Source organism: Mesocricetus auratus, unplaced genomic scaffold, assembly GCF_017639785.1.
Source record: "Mesocricetus auratus isolate SY011 unplaced genomic scaffold, BCM_Maur_2.0 Super-Scaffold_100008, whole genome shotgun sequence".
In the NCBI taxonomy this organism is placed as follows: domain Eukaryota; kingdom Metazoa; phylum Chordata; class Mammalia; order Rodentia; family Cricetidae; genus Mesocricetus; species Mesocricetus auratus.
Genome location: NW_024429192.1, coordinates 68,960,722 through 68,986,124, shown reverse-complemented (window position 1 = coordinate 68,986,124; position 25,403 = coordinate 68,960,722). Strand labels below are relative to the sequence as shown.

At 49.1% G+C, this 25,403-nt stretch overlaps 1 long non-coding RNA gene across 1 annotated transcript; it reads left to right on the top strand.

Annotated features, from left to right (window-relative positions):
- Window positions 1-285: 285 nt before the first annotated feature.
- LOC121141998 lies at window positions 286-24,946 on the top strand. Its single transcript, XR_005879007.1, has 2 exons — window positions 286-408; window positions 24,183-24,946. It is a non-coding gene; the product is annotated as an uncharacterized LOC121141998 (long non-coding RNA).
- Window positions 24,947-25,403: the final 457 nt, after the last annotated feature.

Here is a 25,403-nt window from a genome sequence, read left to right as displayed (position 1 = left end):
CAGGCGGTGCCGGGTGAGCCACCCCGGAGACTGCGCGAACAGGCCAGGGAGGACGGCGGCGGCGGGAGCATCGAGAGGTCGCGGCGAGCTCCACGCCGGCTCACGGCCGCGCAGCCGCAGTCCGTGCTCGCCGCTTCCGGCGCCCTCGGCCAAGATGGCGGCCCGGCGCCGCGCGCAGCCCTTCCGCTTCCTCCCAGGCTGGCAGCGAGCACCGGCTCCGGCTGGTGCCCGCGCCGCGGGTAGTGTGAACCCTGGCCTCGGGGTAAACGTTGTTAGCTGCCCTTCAGGGTGGGGAAGCTTCTGTGTGCGAAATAGCACAGAAGCCGAGTCCCGGCGCAATCTTTCCATAAGCGCCTGTGGCAGATGTTGAGGCTGAAGTGCGGCGAGCATAGAGACACGGCTGGGATGGTAAGTTAGAGAAGGGCCTCCGTCCGTTTGCTGGAGGCATTAAAATTTATCAGGGCACATGGGGAAAGACTGCAGTCTTTGTCCACGGCCTCGGTGGTGTGTGGAGAGGATGCTTATTTCATTGCGAAGAGGCTCTTGGAAGCGATCCGAAATACTGGTCAGTGGTTAATTGCAAGGTGAGGACAGCACTCTGCGCTGATGAGAGATACACCGGAGAGGAAGCATTCCCCCCATCAAAACTACTCTCATCCAACCCCGCTTTTTTCTTTGTTTTGTTTTCCAACACGGTGTTTCTATGTAGCTTTGGAGGCTGTCCGGGAACACTCTCTGTAGACCAGGCTGGTCTCAAACTCACATAGATCCACCTGCCTTTGCTGGGATTAAAGGCGTGTGCTGCCGCCGCCACCACCACCCGGCCTTAAGTTTTTTGTTTTTGGTTTTTTATTTCTCTCCCTTTTAACCCCTCACCCCCTCCCACTTCATACCCCTCCACCTCCTATCCACTCTTCAGGGCTACGTTTACAACATTGCCTTTCCAAGTCTTCTTTGAAGGTCATGCATAGAATGTATTTGCTGTTATTTCTGAGTCATCACAGCAATTATGTTAACACCCAAGTACTCAATATTCACTGATATTTCTGAATCATCATAATAATTAGGTTTATTTAAAATCCTTGTGCTAGGTTTTGTTCTAAAAGCATTTTCTCCAATATTTGATTCTCATTAAAGTCTTGCTGTTTCCGACGTTTTATAAATGGTTGTATTTTTTTTTCCTGTAGCATTTGCTGTTTGCCAACTACATAACCTTGGACAAGTTAACTAAAACTCTTTGCCCTTCAGTTGCGTCATTGAGAAAAACGAGTGTAATAAACCCGGTGGTGGTGCAGTCCTTTAATCCCAGCAACTGGGAGGCAGAGGCAGGTGGATCTCTGTGAGTTCGAAGCCAGCCTGGTCTACAAAGCAAGTTCCAGGACAGCCAGAGCTGTTACACAGAGGAATCCTGTCTTGAAAAAACAAAACAACAACAACAACAAAAAGAATTCAAATCTAGCCTGGGCTACATAGCATGACCCTATCCCCCCAAAAAAGAAAGGAGAAAAAGACTTTGAAAAATATATACCCATTGATATATGACTTACAAAAACTGAAGTGTGTGAATGAGGCAGGAAGGTGTTTATTATAGTCTAGCTTGAGGCGATTGTTAGTTAGCATTGTGCCAAGCGTCTTATGTACAATGTAATTGAGTCCTCCCAAATCCCTATTAGCAAAGTATTATTATCCTCATTTTACAAATGGGAAACAGTCACAGAGAGGTGAAATTACCTGCCTCAAACCACTCATCTGCTATGTGCTAGACTGGAAATGCAAACCCAGACCTCTGAAGCCTTCCCGTGTTCATGATCCCGGCTGGGCTGTCCTGCTAGTGCTGAAGATAAGATAATGCACCTGCCACAGCAAGACTGGCCAGGGAAAGATGGAGGAGAGATATTCGAGCCTGCAGGAGACAGGACAGATGGAAAGCATCTTTTTTTTTTTTAAAGATTTATTTATCACATATACAGTGTTCTGCCTACATGCCAGAAGAGGGCACCAGATTGAATTGTAGATGGTTGTGAGCCACCATGTGGTTGCTGGGAATTGAACTCAGGACCTCTGGAAGAGCAGTCAGTCCTCTTAACCTCTGAGCCATCTCTCCAGCCTGATAGAAAGCATCTTAAGAGACAAGTTAGCAAGAATTTAGATGGCTTTACATATACTAACAAGACTTATTTCAAGTGAACTATTATTAAGTTATCAGCTAGTTTATATCTACTTTCTCCAAAGCTTCCCAAAGTCCCCCCACCCAACTTTCCAAATTAATGTGTCACTTCACTTTAGTGTTACCCTACTGTATCTCTCAAGTCTTTTAAGAAACAGATTTTTTAAATTTTATTTCTTGAGAATTTCACACTCATATACAATGAAATATCATCATATCACTTCCCATTGACTCCTTCCATCTCCGTTTGGATTCCCTCAAAACACTACCCTTCCTATTTAATTTCTTCTTCCTCTTCCCCTATACCTCCTCATCCTCCTCCTCCTCCTCTCCCCTCCTCCTTATAAATAACGACTAAGTCCAATTAGCGCTGCCTTGTGTGCATGGCTATGGGGTTATCCACTAGAACAGGGGCAACCTATCCCTGCCCGCACCCCAAAAGAAGAATGACTCCCCTCCCCCAGAAGCTAACTAACAACTCTCAATAGCACCTCAGGGGTGGGAGCCTCTTGAGTACTTCTTCCATCCATTCTAGAATTTTGCTTGGCTTGGTCTTGTGCAGGTAACCCCAGGTGCCATAAGTTCAAGAGTGTACCAGTATTGTTGAAATCCCTTACCTACAGGGGAGACATGAAGTCCACTCTTCCTCCTAAGATCTCAGTGGTAAACTGAAGTACAATTCCACCAGAGTTCACTCTGGGAAATCAATGAGTTTATTAGGCTTCCTTACAGATCAATGGGTGGCCTTCCTGCACTGGAACATCTACACACAACACTATGCAGAGAGACCCTGTCTCAGAAAACCAAAACCAAACAAACAAACAAACAAACAAAGCAGTTAGTTGCCCCACAGCAGTCATTTGTGTATTGGGCACCAGTGGGCACATTTTGTCCATCAGGTTAGGATTATAGCATTCAGGGTCTGGTGCTGGGTAAAACCATTTATGTCCCCCCATCCCCCATCCCCACCCCCGCAGCAGCCTGCATAGCTCCTTCCAGCACTGGGAAAGCTGACCAGCAAGGAGGACATTTGAGGATTTATGTCCTGCAGCTAAGTGTGTTTTGTCTTCAGCAGTAGGCTCTTACCATGAAGTTACGATGGGAGACCAAGAGCAAGGCAATAGCTTGAGCTTTTCTGGAGACCTCTGGAGCCTCCCTGACTAATAGCTCCTAGGGAGGTATTCCATGCCTCTTGTGCTGTGATTTTTATTTAATAACCCATAGATTTGGAGCTACATTCTCCATCCGTGCAGGGTACTTACGTTTGACCACCTTGTTAAAAATGTAATTGATATGAACTTACATACTAGTGGGTTTCCACATATCCTTAGTTGTGGTTAACTCCTTTCCCTTCCCCCACCCAGCCCTGTCCCAGTTCAAACCCTCACCTCCAGTGTGTCATCCCCTCCTACACCTCTGCCATCCTCTTTCATATCACATGTGTTCTACTGTCCCCTTCAATTATAATTCCGAACTGTCTGTGAGACAGTAGGGTTCCACATGGCTTCTTCATGCCGGGTTCCTGGGGTTGCCCCTCCTCGTTCCCCCTTCCTGCCTAAGCCTTTCCACGCCCCCCAGTGTTCTCTGCTATTGTTTTATTTATAGTCTCTCCCTCTCCCTTAAAGCAAATGGCCCTTTCTAGTTTCCTGGCTTCCACTTGTGCTCTGAGTTAAACATACAAAACAGATGATTTGAAACTGGGATCAGCCTATGAGAGGGAATGTGCGGCGTTTGTCTTCCTGGGCCTTGGTGACCTCACTCAGTATAATTTTTTCCAGCTCCAGTTACTTACCAGAACTTTTTAGGATTTCATTTTTCAGTACTTGCTTTTTGAACAAGAACAAACTACTGACACAGCTTGGGTGAAGCGGACAGGCATCACACTAAACGAAAGATAGCAGTAGATGCCGACAAATTCCTTGTATTCACGCAGATAGCTATGATAGGATTCTGGGTGTTTAATCTATGTGATATAATTAAGACAGTGGACACTGCGGGTGGGTCTGACTGAATAAGGGTGACAGAGACTTTCTGGGTAGATGAAAATTCTCTGTATCTCTAGTATAGGAATACATTGGTTACAACTTGCCAAGCTGTATACTTACTACCTATGCATCTCACAGTTTACAAATTGCACTGCAGAATTATAAAAAGAAAGACTCATAAGTTAAGTGAAGAGGCCTTTGCATGTGGTGAGTGGAGGGGAGCATGGTAGGTGCCCTAGACACTACAGTGTTGTACTGAAGGGGCATAAGCAGCAATTTCCCCCAGTGCTTACTGTATCTGCCATGTCCAGGGAACTTTCCAGTCTTTATCTGAGCCATGAGAAGGCAGGAGGGGCTTTCTCTTTGGTAGGGGGCATGGCAAGGCAAGCACTTGGGTGACTGTAGATCAAAATCTCCTTGAGGGCCCTTCCAGCCCTTGGTTCTTAGCACCGTATGACGTGCAAGGGGACAAGGAGTTACCGTGGAAGTAAAGGATTGTAGGGTGACGCCTCTTGGAATGCCTGGCACTCAGTGGCGGTGGGAAAGGTGTCAGAGTGTGCTGAGCCAGCTTCTCAACCCTTCATCCTGTGACCTTGGACGGGCGCCGCACCCCAGGCCTGTGTCCTCGTCACCGGGCCACTCTTGCCTTGTCCACCCACAGGGTTATTTTGAGGCTCAAAGAAGATTGTGAAGTGTTTTTGTCTTGTTTTAAGAGAAGTCAGAAGATAGAAAAATCCCAGTAATGAATGTGTAACTGACCTCTCATACAGACATTTCAGAATGAGTTTATACATTCTTGGTTCCAAAAAAAAATGTCTGGCCAAGACAGATTAAACAAAGAAACGTCAAGTACAGACACTGCACCAGAGGCCAGTGAGTACTCTGGTGATGAGCCAGGCTTTTCTTGGTGGCCGCCTCCTACACTCAGGCACGGAGTCCAGCAAGCCTTTGCCTCTTCACACAGGTGCTAAGAAGCCTGCTGGGCCGCAGCTGAGTGGGCCCCACTGCAGAGGTGTGTGAGCCTACCCGCTCCTCCTGTTAGTCTTGACAGCCATGCAGCAGCCCAGCTCGAATAAAGGAAAGAAAGAGCTTTGTCTGTCCCCAGAGCCCAAGGAAGAATGGAGCCCAGTGCTGTCAGAGTGGAATGGGCAAGCCTGAGACTTAGGGCCTGTTTGTGTGGCTGGGATTGAGGCAGGATGGCCAGGCGAATGATTTGATCTGACTTGGGTAATGAAAATTGTTTGTTGCTGTTTGAAGAGCAATTGTGTAAGCAACAGTACTCCTGTGTTTGGCTGTCTGTGACTCACCACCGACTGTAACATAACCCCAGACTCAGAGGAGGTTCAGACTGTGGGCAGTGGAGGAGGGGGAGGGGAGAGAGGCAGGGCAGAAGGCCCCTTCTCATTCACCCTTCCTTCCCTCCTCACTGTCCCAGTCCCTCTCCAAAGCTCTAAGGAGAGTTGCTGAGAAGGCATTTGCCACCTGGACACAATGAGGCCTAGTTGGAGGGACAGGCTAGAAGCTGGCTAGGAGCCAGAGCCCTGGCTGGAATGGCTGTTGCCAAGAGGCTGCCAACAGTCCATCTCAACACCCAAGAGGCTGACCCAGGAGGGGGTGGGGCCACCCCGCACCTCAGAGGCACAACTCATGCCATTTGTGGGCCAGGCCGTGATCAGAATGTACAGGGCACAGTGGCTTTGAGTGCTGAGCAGGGCCTCTCCCCGCTGCTGGCTGTGGGCTCCTTTGGATCAGAGCCTGCTCTGGGAGTCCCTTTGTTAGCTGCTTGTTATTCCGCATGCACCGAGCACTGCGCATTCATCTTTATTAGTTCTAATTGCTTCCCCATTCTAATGGGATCTTGATATTCCCATACAATTGAAAGGAAATGTATTCATTAAAATAATTCTTCTAACTGCCGCTTCCAGCTGCTTCTCTAAAGTGACATTGTCTCTCCACACAGCCTGCTGAAGCCTCTTATTAAGACTCTAGTCAAAAGCCAACTTTGGGCAGCAAACTTTCCTTGCAGGAGTTTCCAGGCACTAGAAAGAGGGTGCTTTTTAATCGGCTCACACAGAAGTTGGAGGCCAGCTGGTGTAATTGGGGGCACTGGTCCTTGTGGACGGGAGAAGGGCTTGCCTCCAGCTCTGCCTCTTGTAACAATGACCCTTTCTTCATAACGGCTCCTTTGGAGAGGGTTTCCCCCCTCCCCCCTTCCCCCTCCCCACCCACATCATGTATGTGAAGCTTTTGTTTATGCCACAAGCAGTTACTAGGTGTGTTCTAAGCACAGCGTGAGTAAGGTGCTGTGGGAAGGAGGGAGGCGGGGCTGCACTCTGGAGGTGTTTATGGTCTCCGTGGGTGGCTCCCTGCCAGCTTCTCAGGAACCAACCCTCAAAGCAATGGCTGAGAAACACTCTCATTATCCAAAGAGACATGAGAACTTCCGAGGCTCAGTGGGTAAATGCATGAAGACCCAAGTTCAGATCCCCAACACCCATGTAAAAGCAAGGGATAGCATGTGTTCCAGTGTGGGGTGACACAGATTGGCAGGTTCCAGGTGGCTTGTTGACCAGTCATTATGGTTGAAACAGGGAGGTAGAGGGTCACAGAGGAAGACACCTAAAGCTGACCTCTGACCTCCACACATGCATGAAAAGGCAAGTGCACCTGCCTGTGCACACACACATGTACCACACACACTGAATCAATGCACACACACATGTACCACACACACTGAATCAATATATGCACACACACATGTACCACACACACTGAATCAATTCTTTTTTTGGGGGGGGTTTGGTTTTTCCAGAGAGGGTTTCTCTGTATAGTTTTGGAGGCTGTCCTAGAACTCACTCTGTAGACCAGGCTGGCCTCGAACTCCCAGAGATCTGCCTGCCTCTGCCTCCCGAGTGCTGGGATTAAAGGCGTGCGCCACCAAGGCCTGGCTAATCAATTCATTTTTTTAAGTTTCATTTTTATTTTATTAATCTGTGTGTTTGTGGAGGAGGGGGACTTCAGTCCCCCAAAGGGACCTTCAGATCACCTGGGGCTAAAGTTATGGCAGTGGTGAGTGGCCCAACTTGGGTGCTAGGAGCTGAACTCTGGAAGAGCAGGAGGCACCCTTAAGCAGTAGACCATCTCTGCAGTCCCCCAATTAATTAATTTTTAAGGGAATGAAACATTAATAAAGGACACTATTATTTAAAGTATATTTAATGCTCTGGCATGGTGGTGCATGCTTTTAGTCCCAGCATTCAGGAGGCAGAGGCAGGTGGACCTCTGCGAGTTCCAGGACAGCCTCTTCTACAGAATAAGTTCTAGGACAGTCAGGGCTACATAATAGAGAGACCCTGTCTCAAAAAAAAAAAAAAAACCAAACAAATAAAACCCTAAAACAAACAAAATGCAGAGACATAAGTGTATTTCATAGTTAGTACCAAGTCTTGAGGAGACGCTGATCTATTGAAGGGGATTGGAGGAGTGGCCCGGTGAGGGCCTGAAGTGCAGTAGGATCCAGGAGAAGGGTGAAGGAGCCTGGGTTGCCTAGTGAACGGCTTGAGTCTCACGTCATTCCTATCACAGATGCGAAGGAGAAGTTAGGCAAGCATGTCTGCTGTGAAGAATGGAGTCCGGGTTTGAACACCGGGCTTCCGCTTCCCTCAAGGCCTTTGGGATAGTGAGTTGGTTGTCAACAAGTAGACAGTGTCCTCTCAGGACTAGGAGGAAGATGGCATATCAGGAACGGGCAGGGGTCCAGGTGGCCCAGTGATGAGTGACAGATAGGAAAGGCCCAGGAAGTGTCGGGAGGCTCAAACCAGAAACCGCCTTGCTTGTCAGAGCCTGAGTTTTACCCCACTGGTAGTCTCCCAGGAGGACACCTGAAGCCTATGCATAAACACAGTTTTCCTCCAGAAGCATCAATTTTCCTTGAGGTGAATAATTTGAAACAACTTCATATAGAAGACATTCAGATAGTCTGTGCAACAGCATGCAAAAATCCCATGGATCTGTAAGAAAACAAAGGGGCTTCCAAGAGAGCAAGGACCTACTGGCAGGGGCCTCAGGCGGCTGGGTCCCCTGGGAGAAGAGATGACAGTTCTTTCTTTTGTCTGCTGTTTGGTGGACCTCAGTGGTAGAGTTCGAGAAATACTGTTTTGATCCCAGGAATAAAATAATTAGCTGTATTTCCAGGAGGGTGTTGGGGCTTGGAGAATGAGCCGGACAGGGCAGGAATAGAGGGCAAGAAGCCATTTCGGAGGCTTTTACTATAAATTCTTAGGAACAATGAAGAGCCTGGGAGTTGCATGGACTTTGGGGCTCAGACCTGTCCTGGCCCCTTTGCAAGGGGGAGGGGGGCTTTCCTGGAGCTGCCCTTTTTTTTCTCTATATTTTTGTTTATTTATCTGAGTGGGAAGGAGATGCATGAATGCAAAATGTGGTGACTAGAGGCCAGAGGACTGCATTTCAGAGTCGATTCCCTCCTCCTACCATGGGGGTCCCAAGAATCAGTTCACTAGGCTTAGTGGCAATGGCCTGTATCCTCTGAGCCATAACACAGGCTGCACATCCCCACCCCCAAGCTATCCTTTAACAAGTTGGGTATAAGAGTAGGATGACCAAGCAGGCTGCAGCAGAAGTTGTGGGGGAGCACTGGCCAAGAAATGGGTTCTTATAGTTGACCTTAGCTGCCGTTCACTATCCATGCTTCCCCTGAGCCACCTCTTGGGGTCAGCAGATCTGTAACCCACCTGCTGCAAGACAGATTGCTGAATGACCCGTTCTTAGGAAGCCTGCCTTGCCTTAGAATAGGTCTTTCAAGTACAGATAGTTTTGTTGTGTTCAGCATGGCAGCTGACAGCCCGGCATTTAGGGCCACCCAAGGGTACTAAAGAAAGGCTAAGTACCCACCTCTTCTGAGGCCCATAGCCAAGCTTTCTGCTTCCTTAGATCAGTGTGTACAGACAGTCCATCCACATAGTCAGCAACCTAGGATGGGTAAATAATTACAAACTTTAGAATGTTTCTTGAGGGCTCTGTTTAAAAAAATTTTTTTTTCTAGACAGAATTTCTCTATGTAGCCTTCACTGTCCTGGAACTTGCTCTATAGATCAGGTGGGCCTCAAACTTAGAGATCCTCCTGCTGGGATTAAAGGCATGTGCCACCATCGCCCAGCCTTAAGAGGTACTTCTGACCATGACAGAGAGAGAGAGAGGGAGAGAGAGAGAGAGAGAGAGAGAGAGAGAGAGAGAGAGAGGAGGAAAGGAAAGAAAAAGAAAGGAAGAAAGACACTCGGACACATATACAGAGAACAATACTTGGTAGCATACTTCCTGAGATCTTAGTTACATACACTTTTATTTTTGAAAATAGTCATCTTATATACATTGTTTTGTATATGTATAATATGTATATTTTCACATGTCATGAACCACACTAATAAATTTTGTTTTATAAGGTAATTATGAAAAATAATAACCTTAAGGCTTATTTAAGGTAAGTTTTTCTCTTGACTTTGTAGTTATAAAAACAAATGTAGAGAGGCGGTGTGTGTGTGTGTGTGTGTGTGTGTGTGTGTGTGTGACCGAAGCAGCGGTGGTGGTGCACTCCTTCAATCCCAGCACTCAGGAGGCAGAGGCAGTCGGATCTCTGTGTTCAAGGCCAGTCTCGTCTACAGAGTGAGTTCCAGGAAAGCCAGGACTACAAAGAGAAACCCTATCTTGAAAAAACAAAAACTCAACAAAAAACAAAAACAAATGCAATCATCTCAGAAAAAGGAGAAAATACAAATAATTAAAATGAAGCAGCTGTAAATCTTACCAACTAGAGAGGAGTACTATTAATATTTTCTAGTATATCTTTCTGAACTTTGCTACTTCTCAATATATATGAGAATCACATACATATGCTACTTTAATTTTTTTAGCGTGTGTGTGTGTGTGTGTGTGTGTGTGTGTGTGTGTGTGTGTTTGAGACAGGTGGAACTCTTTGTAGACCAGGCTGGCTTTGAACTCCCAGAGATCCACCTGCCTCTGCCTCCCAAGTGCTGGGATTAGAGGCGTGTGCCACCATACCAGGCTGCATTTAAATCTATGATTTAGTTGAAGGTTAACCATTTGTACGCCTTTGAAATATTGGTCCAGGTTTTTTCCCAGTTAGCTAAGCTCCATGTACTTAAAAATCTGCCTTTGCCGCATAGGTTTGATATTTATAGAAAAGGAGAGTCGCACCTGCATGTACAATGTTTGGGGCTCTCCATTCTGTGCCATTGGTCTGTCACTCCAGCACTCCCGTGCTGTGTCCTATTGGGTGTGGTGTATCGCAATTTATTTGACTAATTCAGGTTGTTAAAACATTCAGCTTCCAGGTTTTCAGTATTCAAAACAAAAGTGTGCAGCATGTGTAGTACACCAAATCTGTCCATGGGATACATTTTTATACGTAGAATTACTAGGTCAAAGGTGTGGGTCGCCTTGGGCTCTTTTCATACTTAGAGTCAAAATGTCTTCCAACAAGAATGTAGTGATTCCCACTGCCTCCCGCCGTGTGTGAGAGCACCCCGTCCCCTCCCCAGCTCTCAGCATTATCATTCTTTTTAATCATTGCCAATCTGATCAGCAAAGAAAAAAAAGAGTCCCTCATTGCTGTTTTAATTTGCCTTTCTTTGAATGCTAGTGAGGTTGAGTATTTTTTCAATTTATGCTGGGTTTTGATGTACATAAGTTTTTAATTTTTTATGTAGTCAAATCTATCAATCTTTTCCTCTATGGTTTCTGCTTTTGTTGACATGTTTAGAAAGTCCTTCCCCATCCTAAGATTATAAAATATTCACTTATATTTTCCTCTAGTACCTTGATGGTTTCATTTCCGCCTTTAGCCATCTGGTATCCATTTTGATGAATGGTGTGAGCTGGGAAATAACTTGTATTATTTATTTATTTCCCAAATGGATGCCCAGTTCTTTCATCACTGTTAAAAAGCACGTATTTGTGTGTGTGTGTGTGTATGCTCATGTACACGTGTGTAGCTGTTCTTAAAGAGAACATCTTGAGCAGATGGGCACTGAGGATAATGTAGTGCTAGGCACTAGGTCGTGAAGAATGTGGGTAACCACACAAAACAGACACGGCACATCCAAACACATGTGATTGCTGGGCTGCACTAACGGGACCCACGTTTGACATTTTATCTCAGATGTGGGCCCTCCACAATGGCACATGCCTGTAAACCAGCATGTAAGAAGCTGAAGCAGAAGGATTAGGAGTTTGGGGCCAGCTTGCGTTATTTATTGAAACCCTGTTTGAAAAACAGTAACAACAACAAGTTCTGGCTTTAAAGCTTGCTGCTGGTTCAAACTTGATCAAGTCAAGAGGGAGCCTCCTTAAGTCTTGGTTCCTTCATCTGTAAAATGGACTAATATGTGTGTCAGAGGCCTGTGGTAAGAATCGAATGACGTTGCCTTGGTGGCACCTGTCTGCACATGCCTTACACATCACAGTGTGTGTGTGTGTGTGTGTGTGTGTGTGTGTGTGTGTGTGTGTCACTCACTTGAGACACTATAGCCTTTGGTCTCCTGACTCTCCCTGAGTAATCTCCTCAGGCCTTACTGTAAATAGGATATACTGGAGTGTGAGTGTGTGTGTGAGTGTGTGTGTGAGTGTGAGTGTGTGAGTGAGTGTATGTGTGTGTGAGTGTGTGTGTGTGCTGTTTGCTCTTTATCTTTACCTTGTAGTCAGACCTGATGTGTTGTGTCCTGCTGCATCTCGTGCATACCATCTCTCCCTCTGAATATATGACTTTCAATCTCACACCAGCTAGAAAGTCAGACAACTAGATTATTAGAAGTATGTTTAAATGAAAGGTGGCTGATCCGAATGTGAAGCCAAGGCCCTGTCCTATTGTAATCAAGTGATTCTTGACCCTGGCACATATTAGAATCTCCTGGGGAACTTTAAAGCACACCTGTGCCCCAGGCCTGGCCCAGACCAATTAAACCCAAATCCCTGGCAGTGGGACCAAGTGTGGAGACTTAAATACTTGGCAGGTGCCTCTCATATACATGCAGGACTTACAGCCACCCGTGAGCACACTGGCTTTGTGAGTTAGACTCACTATAGAGAGGTCTGCCCTTCTGGGTCCTCCTGAAGTGTGCCCCAAGTTGGGGAGGTCGCTGTGCAGAGCAGAAGGCCAGCTGGTGGAGGTGTCGGGGATGCTACAACTGCTGCTGTCCTTGCTGAAGAAATATACCTCTGAAAGTCACACCCCCGTGCACATTAGGGAATGTTAGTTCCACTTCAAAAGCTACAACAGTCCCAAGCACTTCCGTGCCTCAAAGAACAGGCCATGATAGAGTGACCCAGAGAAGATGTCTTCAGCGTTCCTGTTTTGTTTCTTATTTGCTCTTCCTTTCTCTTGGTCCCTTCTCTACCCCCTTGACACATGTCAAGCCTGCTTTGTGCCCAGCCTCACTCCCAAGCGTAGGCTTGCCCACATAAGCTGTTGGTCAACCGATTTGTCTCTCGATGAAACGGATATACAAGATATGCTCTGTGGGCCTGTGTGAGAACCTTTGTTCTATGAGACTGGCTTTCACATTTCTCTCTAGGGAGTTCAACCCACAGCCTCAGACTCTTTCCCCGTGTCTTTCCTGATTCACCTAAGACTACAGCCCCTCCCTAGCTTGCTATCTAGGGCAAAGTCACCTAACTTTTCCTAAAGAATAAACCTGCCTCCACCAAGCAAAGCAGAGAAGGGAGAATCTGTGTTAGAGGCATGACGGGATTGCTTGCCCAACATCCCTATCTCACCCCCCAAAACACACAGGGCAGCTAAGATCAGGCTGGATGCTTCAGTCAGGTCCACCCTTTACAGCTGTTGAGGAAAGCAAAAAACCAACAAACGCAAAAAGAAATCTGGCCTTATCAGATAGATGGCCTTGATGTGCCATGGCTTGGTCCCCAGGCTCAGGACTGCTCCGCCCGTGTGGGGGCTGCCCCTGTGTGCTCGGGACAGCAGCAACCAGGGCCAGGCAGCAGGAGCTGGCCCTTGGAAGTTCAGATGCGCACACTGTAGTAAAGGAATCAAGTGGTAGAGGCTCGGTCCCCTGTGGTGTCTGCATTGGAATTCACTTCCTGTCGAGAATGTGCCCTTTTCTGGGTGATGAGAGATGATGGCTCCATTTGTGGGAAACAAGAGACTTAGGCAAGATTTAGTTGGTTATTGGGGTACATACCAGCTGACTTCACCCGGGTACCTTGACTGACCCTGTCCACAGAACAGAAGACAGTGGCTTTTCTTCAGGTGCATTCGGTGGAGACGCCAGAAGCTCCACCGTTGTGACATGGCTGGTGGCAAGCACCTGGGGAATGACCTTGTAAAGAGTGCGGTTGGTTCTCCTGCTAAAGAGGTCAGTAGCTGTCCAGCGAAGTGATACAGGATCTGTCCATTGAGCAGATGATGCTTTTTGTATGTGTGGAGGAACGGCGCCGGTCTCAACTTTGTGGACCAAGCTGCTTCCGACACGCTATTTTATTGCATCTTCTCCCTTCCCCTATTCCAGACGCCTCATATGGCCATTGCCAGTGGTGAGAAACAAATAAAAACCAGGCAGGGTACAACACAGAGCAGGGACTTGGAGTGGTGTGTTGATGGAGTTCCTAATGCCGACTGTGCTGTGTTCCCTGAGGCTGTGTGGCTCTACCCTTGGAAAACGTCCTGCGCCCTCTCTGCCTTGCTGCTTATAGAGGAGGCAGTACTGCCCCCTAGAGGCAGTTTGGAAGCGTGCGGTATATTTGTATTTGTTGCTGGTTGAGGTGCCACTTGGGAGGAGGTAGAGGGATGTCATAAATGGGGCAGTCTTGAGCTGGCTGTGGTGGTGCATGCTTTTAATTCCAGCACTGGGGAGGCAGAGGCAGGAGGATCTCAGTGAGTTTGAGATAGACTGGTCTACAGAGTGAATTCTAGGCCTCCAAGGCTGCATAGTAAGACCCTGTCTCAAAGAAACCAAGATAGACAAATAAAATGAATGTGGCCAGTCTTGTCTTCATGTGACATCTTAGTTCGAACAGGTGGAAAACCTCCTTACAGTGGCCTGCGCCTAACAGCTAATTCTGTTGTGTATGTAAACACAACATACTTTTCATGGTTTTCAAGTACATAATTTTTGTGTCTGGAACTGTCTTACAGACCCAGAGAGCACTCTATTTTGTCTTTACCAGGGTTTGTTCGTCATTTTAGAAAACAACATTACCAACAGCAAAGTGTTCACAGTATTTGAGTTACCCAAATAACACACCTCTTTCCCTCCATGTCTGTAGATGAGTGGTAAGTTAACTGTCTTTACAAATATACAGTGCTTATTTAATCTTATTTCAGAACATCAAATAAAAAAAGACTCATGCAAAAAAACATGGTTTCTCGTCTTTAATTCAAATGTATTGATTGTAGGATTGATGGGAGAATCATGCTCATCGCTGACAATATGTATATGTGTATTGTTTAGCTCTCTTGTTTTCTTTTAGTTATCTGGCTTCCAGTTGTGACACTATATTGATTTTTTATAGCATATGTTATGGTATCTACTTGCTTCATGTCTGAATAGTAAAGATGGTCTTATTAAGGGTTCTGTATAAAGGGTTCATTGGTCGGGCATGGCTGAGGCACACTTCTCTAGGTGACTTCTTGGAGAAGATTTTGTTTCATTTATTTTTACAACTCCCTGAGCTGGTCCTATTGTTTACCAGCATTTTTCGAAGGAGGAACCTGAGTCTCAAGGGTGTGGCAACTTGTTTGAGCTCCCACATCCAGAAGAAAGTGAAGCTGGTACTCTCCTTACACTGGTTTGTGACTGTTTCCCACGTTCATGGATGCCTACTGTGCTGGATACTTTTATGCCAGCTTTCTCTTTTGGAAGAGAAAGTCTCAATGGAGAAAATGCCTCCCCCAGATTGGCCGGTGCTGAGCTTTGCTGATCGATGATTGGTGTAGGAGGGCCTGGCACACTCTGGGCTCTTAGTCCTGGGTGCTGTAAGAAGGCAGGCTGAGCAAGCCGGGACAGCAAGCAGCATCCTCCATGGCCTCTGCTTCAGTTCCTGCCTCCAGGGCCTGCCCTGACTGCCCTCAGTGATGGACTGTGATGCGGAGGTGTAAACAAAATAACCCCTCCCCCAAGTTGCTTTTGATCGAGGTGTTCCTTCACATCAGTGGAGACCCAAATAGACACCTATGTGTCCATCTCGCAAGACTTGCTCAGGTGCCCCAGGGCCTCTATGTTGGAGGCCTCTAATCGACCACAGGGTTCTTACAGGGCTCATAGGGAACACAGCTTGGAAAGAGGGAAATGACCATTTCCTTCTGGAAAGATTTTTATTAGAATATATCAAAAAGACATTCTCTGCACAGAGCAGACCCCAGATAAATTTAGATGTGTGGCACTGAGGGAAACAGTGCTGGGTCCTTTGGAGTAGGTCCTGCAGTTTCAGTAATTTGTTTCAATAAATGAGTGTGTTCACTAGGGTTGAAAGTCAGGGTGAAGCCCTCCCACTGTCCCCGTAGCTAAGGGAGGGTGGCCACTCCTCCCCAGGAAGTGAAGGAAGATCTTGAAAAAGGGAGAACACACCCCTCTCCCTCTGTCCTCGTGCCCAATTGCACAGGTGGGCGCTGCAGGTGGACACGCTCCTAGATGACAGACCTCCTCTCGGCTTGCTCTGTGACCCAGCAGAGTCCCTGCTCTGGAAACACCCGTGCTTACCACCACCACAGAGGGAGGCTGCAGTGTGCCCCGTGGATCTCCAGCTTCAGCAGGGCTCCCATGAGCAGCTGCCTCTGCTTCCTTTGGGGCTCCACTGCACCGTGGGACCTAGGCCCCTCGTCCCCTCATGTGGAGTGGGGATGTTTTTCCTTTACTACTCATCATTTCACAAGCAAATGAAGTCCAGCTGAGGAGAGAGGGCCAGCAATGATGGCAGAGCAGGGCTCCGTGGGGCTGGGGAGAGCAGAAGGCTCATCCATCCGGGCTCAGATTTCATCTCCAGCCACTCTGAAGAATCCCCTGTAGTAACAGGTTCCCATCCTTGGAGCTCTCTGCCTATAGTAATTTTATTTTGTATTATAAGGAGATGCTGAGGTAGTTCCTGCTTGTTTTAAGAAGTTGGGTAGTCATGGCAACCCACAGGGTGGAGTGGGGGCTCCTTAGCATCATCTCCTCCTCACTGTCAGATTACAGAGAAAGCAGCTTTGGAGTTTGCTCATTAAGCTGTAGTGGGCACAGGTTTGGGGGGCACGATTCTCAGACTGGTCTCGGCACGCTGCATTTCCTGCATCCTCTGAAGCTTCTTGAGACTTTCGGCACTTTCCTATCAAGAGAACTGGTGATAATTGTGTGTGTGTGTGTGTGTGTGTGTGTGTGTGTGTGTGTGTTTCCACTGGGGCCCTTGGCATGTCAAAGGGCAAGCTGTCTCTGGCTCCAATTGTGGAATTCTAGGAGCCTATACAACATACAACACCTGTCTGGGAAGATACTGGAGAAAATCAGGTGAAAACACTTAGCCTAGACACCCCTCAACTGAGCTGCATCCCTTGCTCAGGTGCTATGGGGCTCCCCCTCTGCAGGAGCTGACTCCCCCAGCTCACACTCCAGCTCCTAGCTAAGATGCTCAACCCTGCTAATGGTACCCACATGTCAACTTCGATCTTTCCCAAATCCTGTCATTCCGTCCAACTCTCTGCAATGAATGTTCTTATTAATGATAGCTACCACGTGTAAGACATTTGTTGAAAGGACAAATTCCCATGTATCACCGAATAGTCACCGACAGCCCTGCATGGCACACACCATTAATTTCATCTTATGGAGACCCTAACGTTGTCTTGCTGGATCAGTGAGCAGAACCGTTTCATCCCAGGACACAGGCTCATCCTGGCAGCCAACAGCCTGCCTTCCTTCCCCGTGGACAGGCCTCTGCCTGACTTCCTTCCTGCTTCCTTCCAGCCAGCACCTGGCCAGGGGTGGCCTCCCCACAGCTCCCTTTCTTTGTTGCTGTCCCACTAGCTTGCATTGAAGATGCAGAGGCCACAGCTATTTGCTTCCCCATGCTGTCTACGGGGTGTCTTATATGGAAGTGCACATGGTAGCTGTGCTGGTTAGTTGTATGTTAACTTAACACAAGCTAAGGTCATTGGACAGAAGGGAGACTCAACTGAGAAAAATACCTCCCTAAGACTGGGCTATAGGCAAGCCTAGAGGGCATTTTAAAAAATGACTGATTGATATGGGAAGGCCCAGACCATTATGGATGGGGTCATCCCTGGACTGCTGGTCCTTGGTTCTATGAGAAAACTGAGGGCTGGAGGGATTAAAGGCTAGGCTCACAACCAAAAATATAAGAAAGCAGGCTGAGCAAGCCATGTGGGGCAAGTCAGTAAGCAGCACTCCTCCATGACCTCTGCATCAGCTCATGCTTCCAGGGTCCTGCCCTGGCTTCCTCTAATGATGGACTACAATGTGGAAGTGTAAGCCTAATAAACCCTTCCCTCCCCCAAGTTGCTTTTGGTCATGGTGTTTTCATCCCAGCAATAGAAGCCCTGACAAAGACAGACGATCACTTGTTTGCTTACTGAGTCCATGCAAGCATCTCCTCCCATCTCCTTCCCCGATCCCTCGGCCCTGTCTTCTTAGGCCCTCCCAGCTGGGGTCACTGCTGCCTTTCACCACCAAACATGACTCACCTGGTTCTGAGTCAACCCTCTGCATGCAGGAGGGGTCTGCCAGAGAGCATTGGGCCAACCTGCCAGGGCCTTCTGGGTACCCCTGCTTTGGCTGCTGTTACTTCTGCGAAGAAATGTTTGCATTGCTGGAGCTCTTCAGTCAGGAGAGCAGGAGGTGAGCTCTGGGCTCCATTATTCTCTGGTCCCTCATGGTTCTACTGAGGCCATGGCATAGCAATTGCCTAAGCACTGCCTGGATGGGAGTCTGCACAAGCCCTCTTAAATCACTGCAGCCTCCCTGCAAAGCTGCTGTGAATACTTCCCCTGGACAGGCGAGGATACTGAAGTTTGAAGGACACACAGACAGACAGTGGTGGGGGAAGAATTCTAATAGGGTTTCTATGTCGTCACAACCTTTGTGATTTTCCCCTTTCTTACATGCATGGGGCTTCTGCCACATGCTTCCTGGGATGCTTCTAAGCCCACCCAGGGGTCAACTGTCATGTTTAGAGTGGGTTCTGCTGTATGGACATGCATACCCCAGAAGCCCCACAGTGGCCTCATTCTGTCTGCATCCTTGGGAAGGTGCTATGACTACGTTCACTTCAGAGAGGAAAATGGAGAGATGTCGTGCTGTGGTCGGAGATAGGAGTCAAGTTCTTCTGAGTCCGAATGCCTTCTACCAGAGAGAGAGCTGAACCTGGCAGCCCCACCCCACTGGATCCAGAGAGCTGAATCTGGCAGCCCCACCCCACTGGATCCAGAGAGCTGAACCTGGCAGCTCCCACCCCACTGGATCCAGAGAGCTGAACCTGGCAGCCCCCACCCCACTGGATCCAGAGAGCTGAACCTGGCAGCCCCCACCCCACTGCACTCCACCTGGATCCAGCCTCCTGCAGCCAGTTGCAGCTGCTCCAGGCACTGGGGCTCCACATGCAAGGGGCTGAGACCAGGCTACCCTCTATATCCAGACTGACCACCACCATTCACTCCTGTGCCTGCTTTGTTTTTGACATTTTCTGTGGGTGGTTTGTTTTGTTTTGTTTTTGTAGCTCTGGTTGTTCTGTAGACTCACTCTGTAGACCAGGCTGATCTCGAACTCACAGAGATGGGCCTGCCTCCGCCTCCCAGCTGGGAATAAAGCCATGTGCCACCATCACCAGGCTCGTGTGTGATTCTTTGTTCTACAGCAGACCTCCCTCCTCTCAGAGTCCCAGGAACTCATTGAAACCTCCTGTTGCAGAGGGGGTGGGGCTTCCCAATTCAGTCTTTTTAGATCATTGGTTCTGGGAGTCTGAAGTCAGCTCTTCATGTTCGCATATTAAGTACTATGGACTGAGCTATCTCTCTAACCCTTCCTTATGATCTTTATACACCGTGGAGGACATGCGGGGTTAAGGGGGGGCTGCCAGTAGCCTAAAGAGCAAATGAAATGGTTGAAGGGTTGTACCTAGCCTCTGTTCACCCGGTGCCTATCCTGCCGAGAACCCTTCTGTAAGCCCTGGAAATAAGGATATAGCTGCTCCCTTAGCAGAGGGAGAAGCATGCTGGGTACTGAAGTAGGCATGCTGCATTCACCTGTGTTCCCCTAAGACTGGCAACCGCTGCCTGTTTTAGACTAGAGCCAAGGCTCAGAAAGCAAAACGCTGTGTTTCACACACCCTGTTAGGATTGCTCAGTCCTGTTCCAGCTCTTCTTGGGAGCCGCAGTCCCCTTATCCCAGCTCCCTCCCGGAGGATAACCCTAGGTGGGAACCAGTATGAGCTGCCACCAGGGCTCCAGATCGCTGGTTCCGGACTCTTTCCCAGGGACCTGCATGTAATCCTTGGAGCATCCTCTGCATCGTGGACTAAGAAATTCGTGTTGTCTTTTTTCAAGATCATCTTATCCTTATGCCCAGGTCTCTTGGCAACCCATAGACACCTCTGCCTCCATGTGACCTGTGTGCTACGGAGTGCTAGATGTGACCTAGTTCAGTACCCTGTTTTTAGGCCATAGACCCAAGGCCACACCCAGAAAATGGACTGCAGTGGTACTTGAACCCAGCTCCCTTACTCTCCCGTAGTACTTGCCGCATTGGACAGGCCCTGTCTTTGGTTCTGGAAAGGCGCCTGGCTGCTCCTCCCTGAGGCCTGCAGGCTGCCTGAGGACCGCTCTTCTCCCCGCCTTCCGGCTTCTCTGGGGGAGGGAGCTAGCTCCTTGCCATCTACATATTTTCAGCTGAGTTATATTTTGCATAAATAAACTTAGCAAACAGAGAGAGCTACGCAGAGAGTATATTTGGCTTTGAAGCATCAGCCTGACAGGCGTTTCCTATTCGCTATCTCCGAGCCGCCCAGCTCCCGGCCGACCGGGTTTTGCTTAAGTGGCATAATTCTCCCGCAGCGGAGACAGCTCATTCATTAGTCATTCCAGAAGCCAGATACAAAATAGTCAGTCTTCCCTGAGCCAACTCCACCAACCAGCTCCACAGCCACCCTGCGGGCTGGGCAGTGAGATTGCAACCCGGTGGGTTGGCCTGGCCCAGGTCAGTAGGAGTCACCTGTCTGAGGCTTTCAGGGGACAGCCCACACTACAGTCTTTCCTTCCTTCCGGAATTGGAAGTGCTTGGCTCCTCCTACTAGTAGATGCTCTACCGGCCCATGGGGACGGCGGGGGTGTGGGGGGTGTGGGGGGTGTGGGGGTGTGGGGGCGTGGGGGTGTGGGGGGACACCTTCCCTTCCTGCCACGCTCCTGAGTCATTGCCACACAGTATAGAGCTTCGCTGGAGTTGCTCCTTTGTTTTGCTCCTGTCTTTCTTGCTGGAAGCTAAGTCTCAGAAGAAGCAGTGAAATGTGTTCCTGCCCGAGTCTCTCACCCATCTTGCTCTGCCTTGATTGCCACGTGTGATCCCCTTGAGCCCCTGCACAGAGAGGCCTGAGGTCCCCATTTTGTGGGTGAGAATATTGCAGATAGGAGAAAGTGGTCAGGCAGATGTCACCCAGTCCCACTTCAAGCCTGTCACTCCCAAAACACATCTCTGTCCTCTGCCAGAGAGTCATCTTTTCCTAGTTAGGCAAAAGGAAGCATGCCATCATATTCCAGGCTCCCAGAGCAGGGGCTGCAAAGCCACCAGTCAGAAAGAGGGAGATGAAAGACAGCATCAGCTGAGGGTTAGGTGGGACGGAGCTGGGCCAGACCAGGAGAGGGGAGCAGAGGGATTGCTGTAATACTGTGGTCCAACTTCAGAGTCTGACCCTGCTGCATGCCTGGGTGAGAAGAGTCCATGCCAGTCACAGAGGCAGTGGCCAAGAGTGTGGAGAGGCCCCTGTGCAGACAGAGCTAGCATTGGTGACCCCAGCTGGCAGTCAGTCAGCCTCTCTGGGAGCATCCCTTTGGCCTCAAGAGGACCATCAAGTTCTCAGGTCGGGAAGGGTGGGCAATGAGGAGTGGGGGAAGGGTTATGGAAATTAGATGCAAAGGACACCACGGGACTGCTGGGCCTGAGAACCTCAGATCCGAGCTTGACTGGCGTCCTTGGACTAGCACCTGGCCTTCCTTGGGCAGGTCTCATCCCACCCACCCTGTAACATTGTCTCTCACCGCCCCTCACTCTTTCTCACCATCTCAAGCGATTTATCCGACTTTTATTAATGTCTGTATATGTGCCGGCATGTGTGTGTGTGTGTGCCACATGTGTTCTGGTGCCCACAGAGTTCAGAAGAGGGTAGTGGAGTCCCTGGAGCTGGAGCTAGGAGGTTCTGAGCCACTAACATGGGTGCTGGGGACCAAACCTGGGTCCTCTACAAGTTTAGCAAGTATGTTTAACTGTGAGGTTGGCTTTCCAGCCTGTCAATCTGTTTATTATTACTAAACACACAGAGTTCTTTCTACCAGTTCTCTCTCTGAATCTTCTCTGCATTTACTGCATCTCTTTCATTTTCAGACTTCTCTAGCAAACTCCTATTTACCCCTCAAAACCCACTTCAATGACACTGTATCTGGAAGCCTTCCCTATTTCCTGGGAGCATTTCCCCCTTCTGTATCCCTGATCGACACTCTACAATTCCAGCAAGCCATCAGTCTAGGGTACCATCAAGGATCCTGCTATATTCTGTCTCTGGACTCTTGGGACCTAATGAAAATCTCAGCATAAAGTACCAGATCATGCCAGGCCGTGGTGGCAAATATCTTTAATCCCAGCACTCAGGAGGTGGATCTTTATGAGGTTGAGGCCAGCCTGGGCTACACAGAGAAAAGCCCTGTCTAGATAAAACAACAACAAAAGTCCCAGACCAATGGATAAAGCAGGTGCTGCCTGAACGGCCATGAACGTGAAAGCCTGTGTGGAAGTACGCCTCAGCCTGGAGGGAGAGGCCAGAACCTTGTCTCCCCCTTCATTAGCAATTAGCTGCAGACACCATCGTTATTTCTCACTGAATCAAAATGGACAGAGAGACCCGGGAGACGCCAGAGTCTGCATTGGGGCCTGCACTCTGCCACAGAGTCTCCAGCCTTCATTTTCTTGGGTACAGATGTGAGTCACATTTGATCCCTCCCGGATCCAGTTAAAAGCAAACTCAAGTCACTTTCTGTGACAGCTGAGGGACCACAGCAGAGACCTGGGGGGGGGGGGGGGAGAGGTGTGACTGGTTGACTGGTCGGCACCTAGCACCGACACCCCCCAAAGCCTGCTGGGGGACAGAGCTCCCGTGTTGTGAACTCCCACCCCGTGGTCTGGGTACTTGCACTGCAATCCCCTTTCCTCCCTGAGCCCCAGCTAGGAGGAGCCCTGTCCTCTGCTGTGTCTGCTGGGGCATCTAGTGTTCAGGTGGTGGGGGCTGGGAGCTGGTCCTGTAACACAGAGGATTTTAGGAGCTGAGGGGATAGTGTGAGAGCCACCCTGCCCAGCTTCTACAGCAGTGGTTCTCAGCCTGTGGGTCTTGACCCCTCTGGAGGGGGTCGAATATCAGATACCCTCCCTTTCAGATACTTGCATTATGATTCATAACAGTAGCAAAATCACAGTTAATGAAGTAGCAATGAAATAATTCTATGGCTGGGGGTCACCACAGTGTGAGGAATTGTGTTAAAGGGTCATAGCGTTAGTAAGGTTGAGAACCACTGGTCTAGAGGCTCCTCAGGTCAGGAAGATAGGGCAGGGAAGAGAGGAGCCCACCAGGCCCAGCTTCTTGCTCCCTCCCTGACTCTTTGGAAGGAGTCACCGTTTCCTAGGAGATAGGGCCACAGCCCCCAGTACCTGCTCCGCTCACCTCTTGCCGCTGCTCCTGACTCAGAGGTGGACACCCTGATTGCCTAAATCTGATACCTCCTTGTACTCTTTGGTGGAGGGCCCCCAAGCTGCCACAAAGCTGGGAACCACCAGGCCTTGAAACGGAGGGATCCCGGCAGGCAGGTCCTGACAGGCCTCAGAATGCAGACTGTGAATCACCTGCTGCCTGCTGGACAGAGCAGTAATGACAATAATAACAGAGCCCACTGTCATTACCTCCCACCCTGCCTCCCAGGACCGTATCTCCGTCCATCTCACAGTCCTCAGGGCCAGGGAGGGGCCAAAGGCAGAGATGTTGTCACTCGGTCTTAAGCAGAAGGAAACTAAGTCTAGCATTTCTACTGAACTCAGGAGAGCAGGGCCTTACTTCCTAGTGTCACCCAGATGTCAAGGGAATCCATGGTCCTGAGCAAACCTGAGGGGCGCAAAGCCCCACCTTTCTCCCAGAGCCCTCCTCCCTCAAGGCAGGTGTGGCTGAGGAATCTAAGGTTCAGGCGATGAGGGGGTACAGGACAGGCCACTGAGTCGTTGTGACCATCTTCTCAGTGCTCCTAGGGCAGAGGCTCTGCAGTCTGGGATCCCAGGGCAGGGAGGACGCTCTGGAGCCCAGGATCCCAAGGCCCCATGCCAGCTCTCTTACCCAGCCTGGCCTTCTCCATAGACCGTAACCCGTCCAGTCGAGCTCTCCGCCTCCCGATTGGGGCTCCTCCCCAGCTCCCCGAGGCCAGCTTTCATTTTCCTCTTTGAGAAGCCGTGGAAAAGTCAAGACTCCACACTTTAATTTGGGGGTCTTAGTAATTATCTGGCATCCACCACCCACTCAACTCAACCCACTAGTTATTATAATAACAACAATAATAATTTAGAGACGTGATGGCAATGATCACGCTCTTCCCTGCCCAGTGGGGATGGCCTCACCCATTCTTTCTATACCCAAATTCTGTGGGATTGGATGGGGGAAATGTAGGGCTCTGGTCAGTTCCAGCCAGCATGCCCTATGTCCTCTAAGTGAGCCAGCTCCAAGCCCCCATGCTCCCTTTCTCTTCTTTGCAGAAGGGGCTATACACCCTGAAGATGAGGAGATGGAGGAAGACTAAGAGCTCAAGGCCCAGCTCATACCTAGGGAGATCCTGCCTCAGACACTCAGCCTACCTGATGCTTGTCTTCGCAATTCAAGTCCTACTGGGGGACTTTTCCTTTTGGGAAGTCTGCAGTCAATGTGAGCTCCGCCTGACACATCACGGTGTGCCATGGCAGAGCCTCCCCAGCAATGGTCCTTTGGGTGAGATGACTGGCTGGCTGGGACCTGGCTGGGCTCAGGGCGCAGTGGGTACCTCCTTCAGCCCTTAGCACCAGCAGCTGTGGCTGCTAAGCCCTGCAGCCAGAGAAAGTGGCTCTGCTGTCTGAGCCTAGTAAATGCTTTTACGAGTCCTTTTACTAATTTGGGCTAATATGTGGAGAAGCCAGGAGGACAGTTACAACCAAGGAGAGGCCCAGACCCTGTGTCTCCCTGGAACAAACACAGTCTGCCCTCCGGTGCACTCAGACGGCTCAGAGCTCCAGGGGGAGGGGAGGGGGCGGCCGGCCACCCTGACCGCGGGGAGGGTCACCCCGTGTCTGGGTCAAGCAGCGTCTGTGCCTGTGATTGCTGTAGTTCTGTTTGTTTGTTTGCTGCCTCTGGGCTCTTGACTTTACAGCTAGAGCTGCTGCTGCAGAGCTGGTTAAGAGCAAAGACCTTGTACCATCTGTCTTCAGCCATTTAGATATGCCTATTGGATGTAACAAGCACATTTACAACATGATGTTCCCACAGTGTTCCGACTGCTTCCCAAAGGCTAATTTATTTAATCCTCGTAACAGCTCTATAATTATCCCTACCACTATCGTCCACTAGCGAAATGGAGACCAGAGAGGTTAAGTGACTTGCCCAAGGTCACACAGCTAAAAAGTTAACAAAACCAGGATTAGGACACGGGTTATTCCCCGGAGTTGTGTCCTTTGTCTAAAATTTTGTTTCATTTTTGTATGTGCTCATGTTTGAGTGTGTGTGCTGTTGTGTGCACATGTGTATATTTGTGGAGGCAAAGATTGCCATCCAATGTTTTTCTTAACGACTCTCCACCTTATTATTTTTTTTTGAGATAGGACTTCTCTTGGAAACCAGAGTTTACTGATATGGCTAAGCCAGCTGGCCCTTGAACCCCGGGGACCCACTGTCTCCCTCCTCATTATTGTGCCTAGAATTTTTCTCTTTAATTAAATGTTTTTTATTAT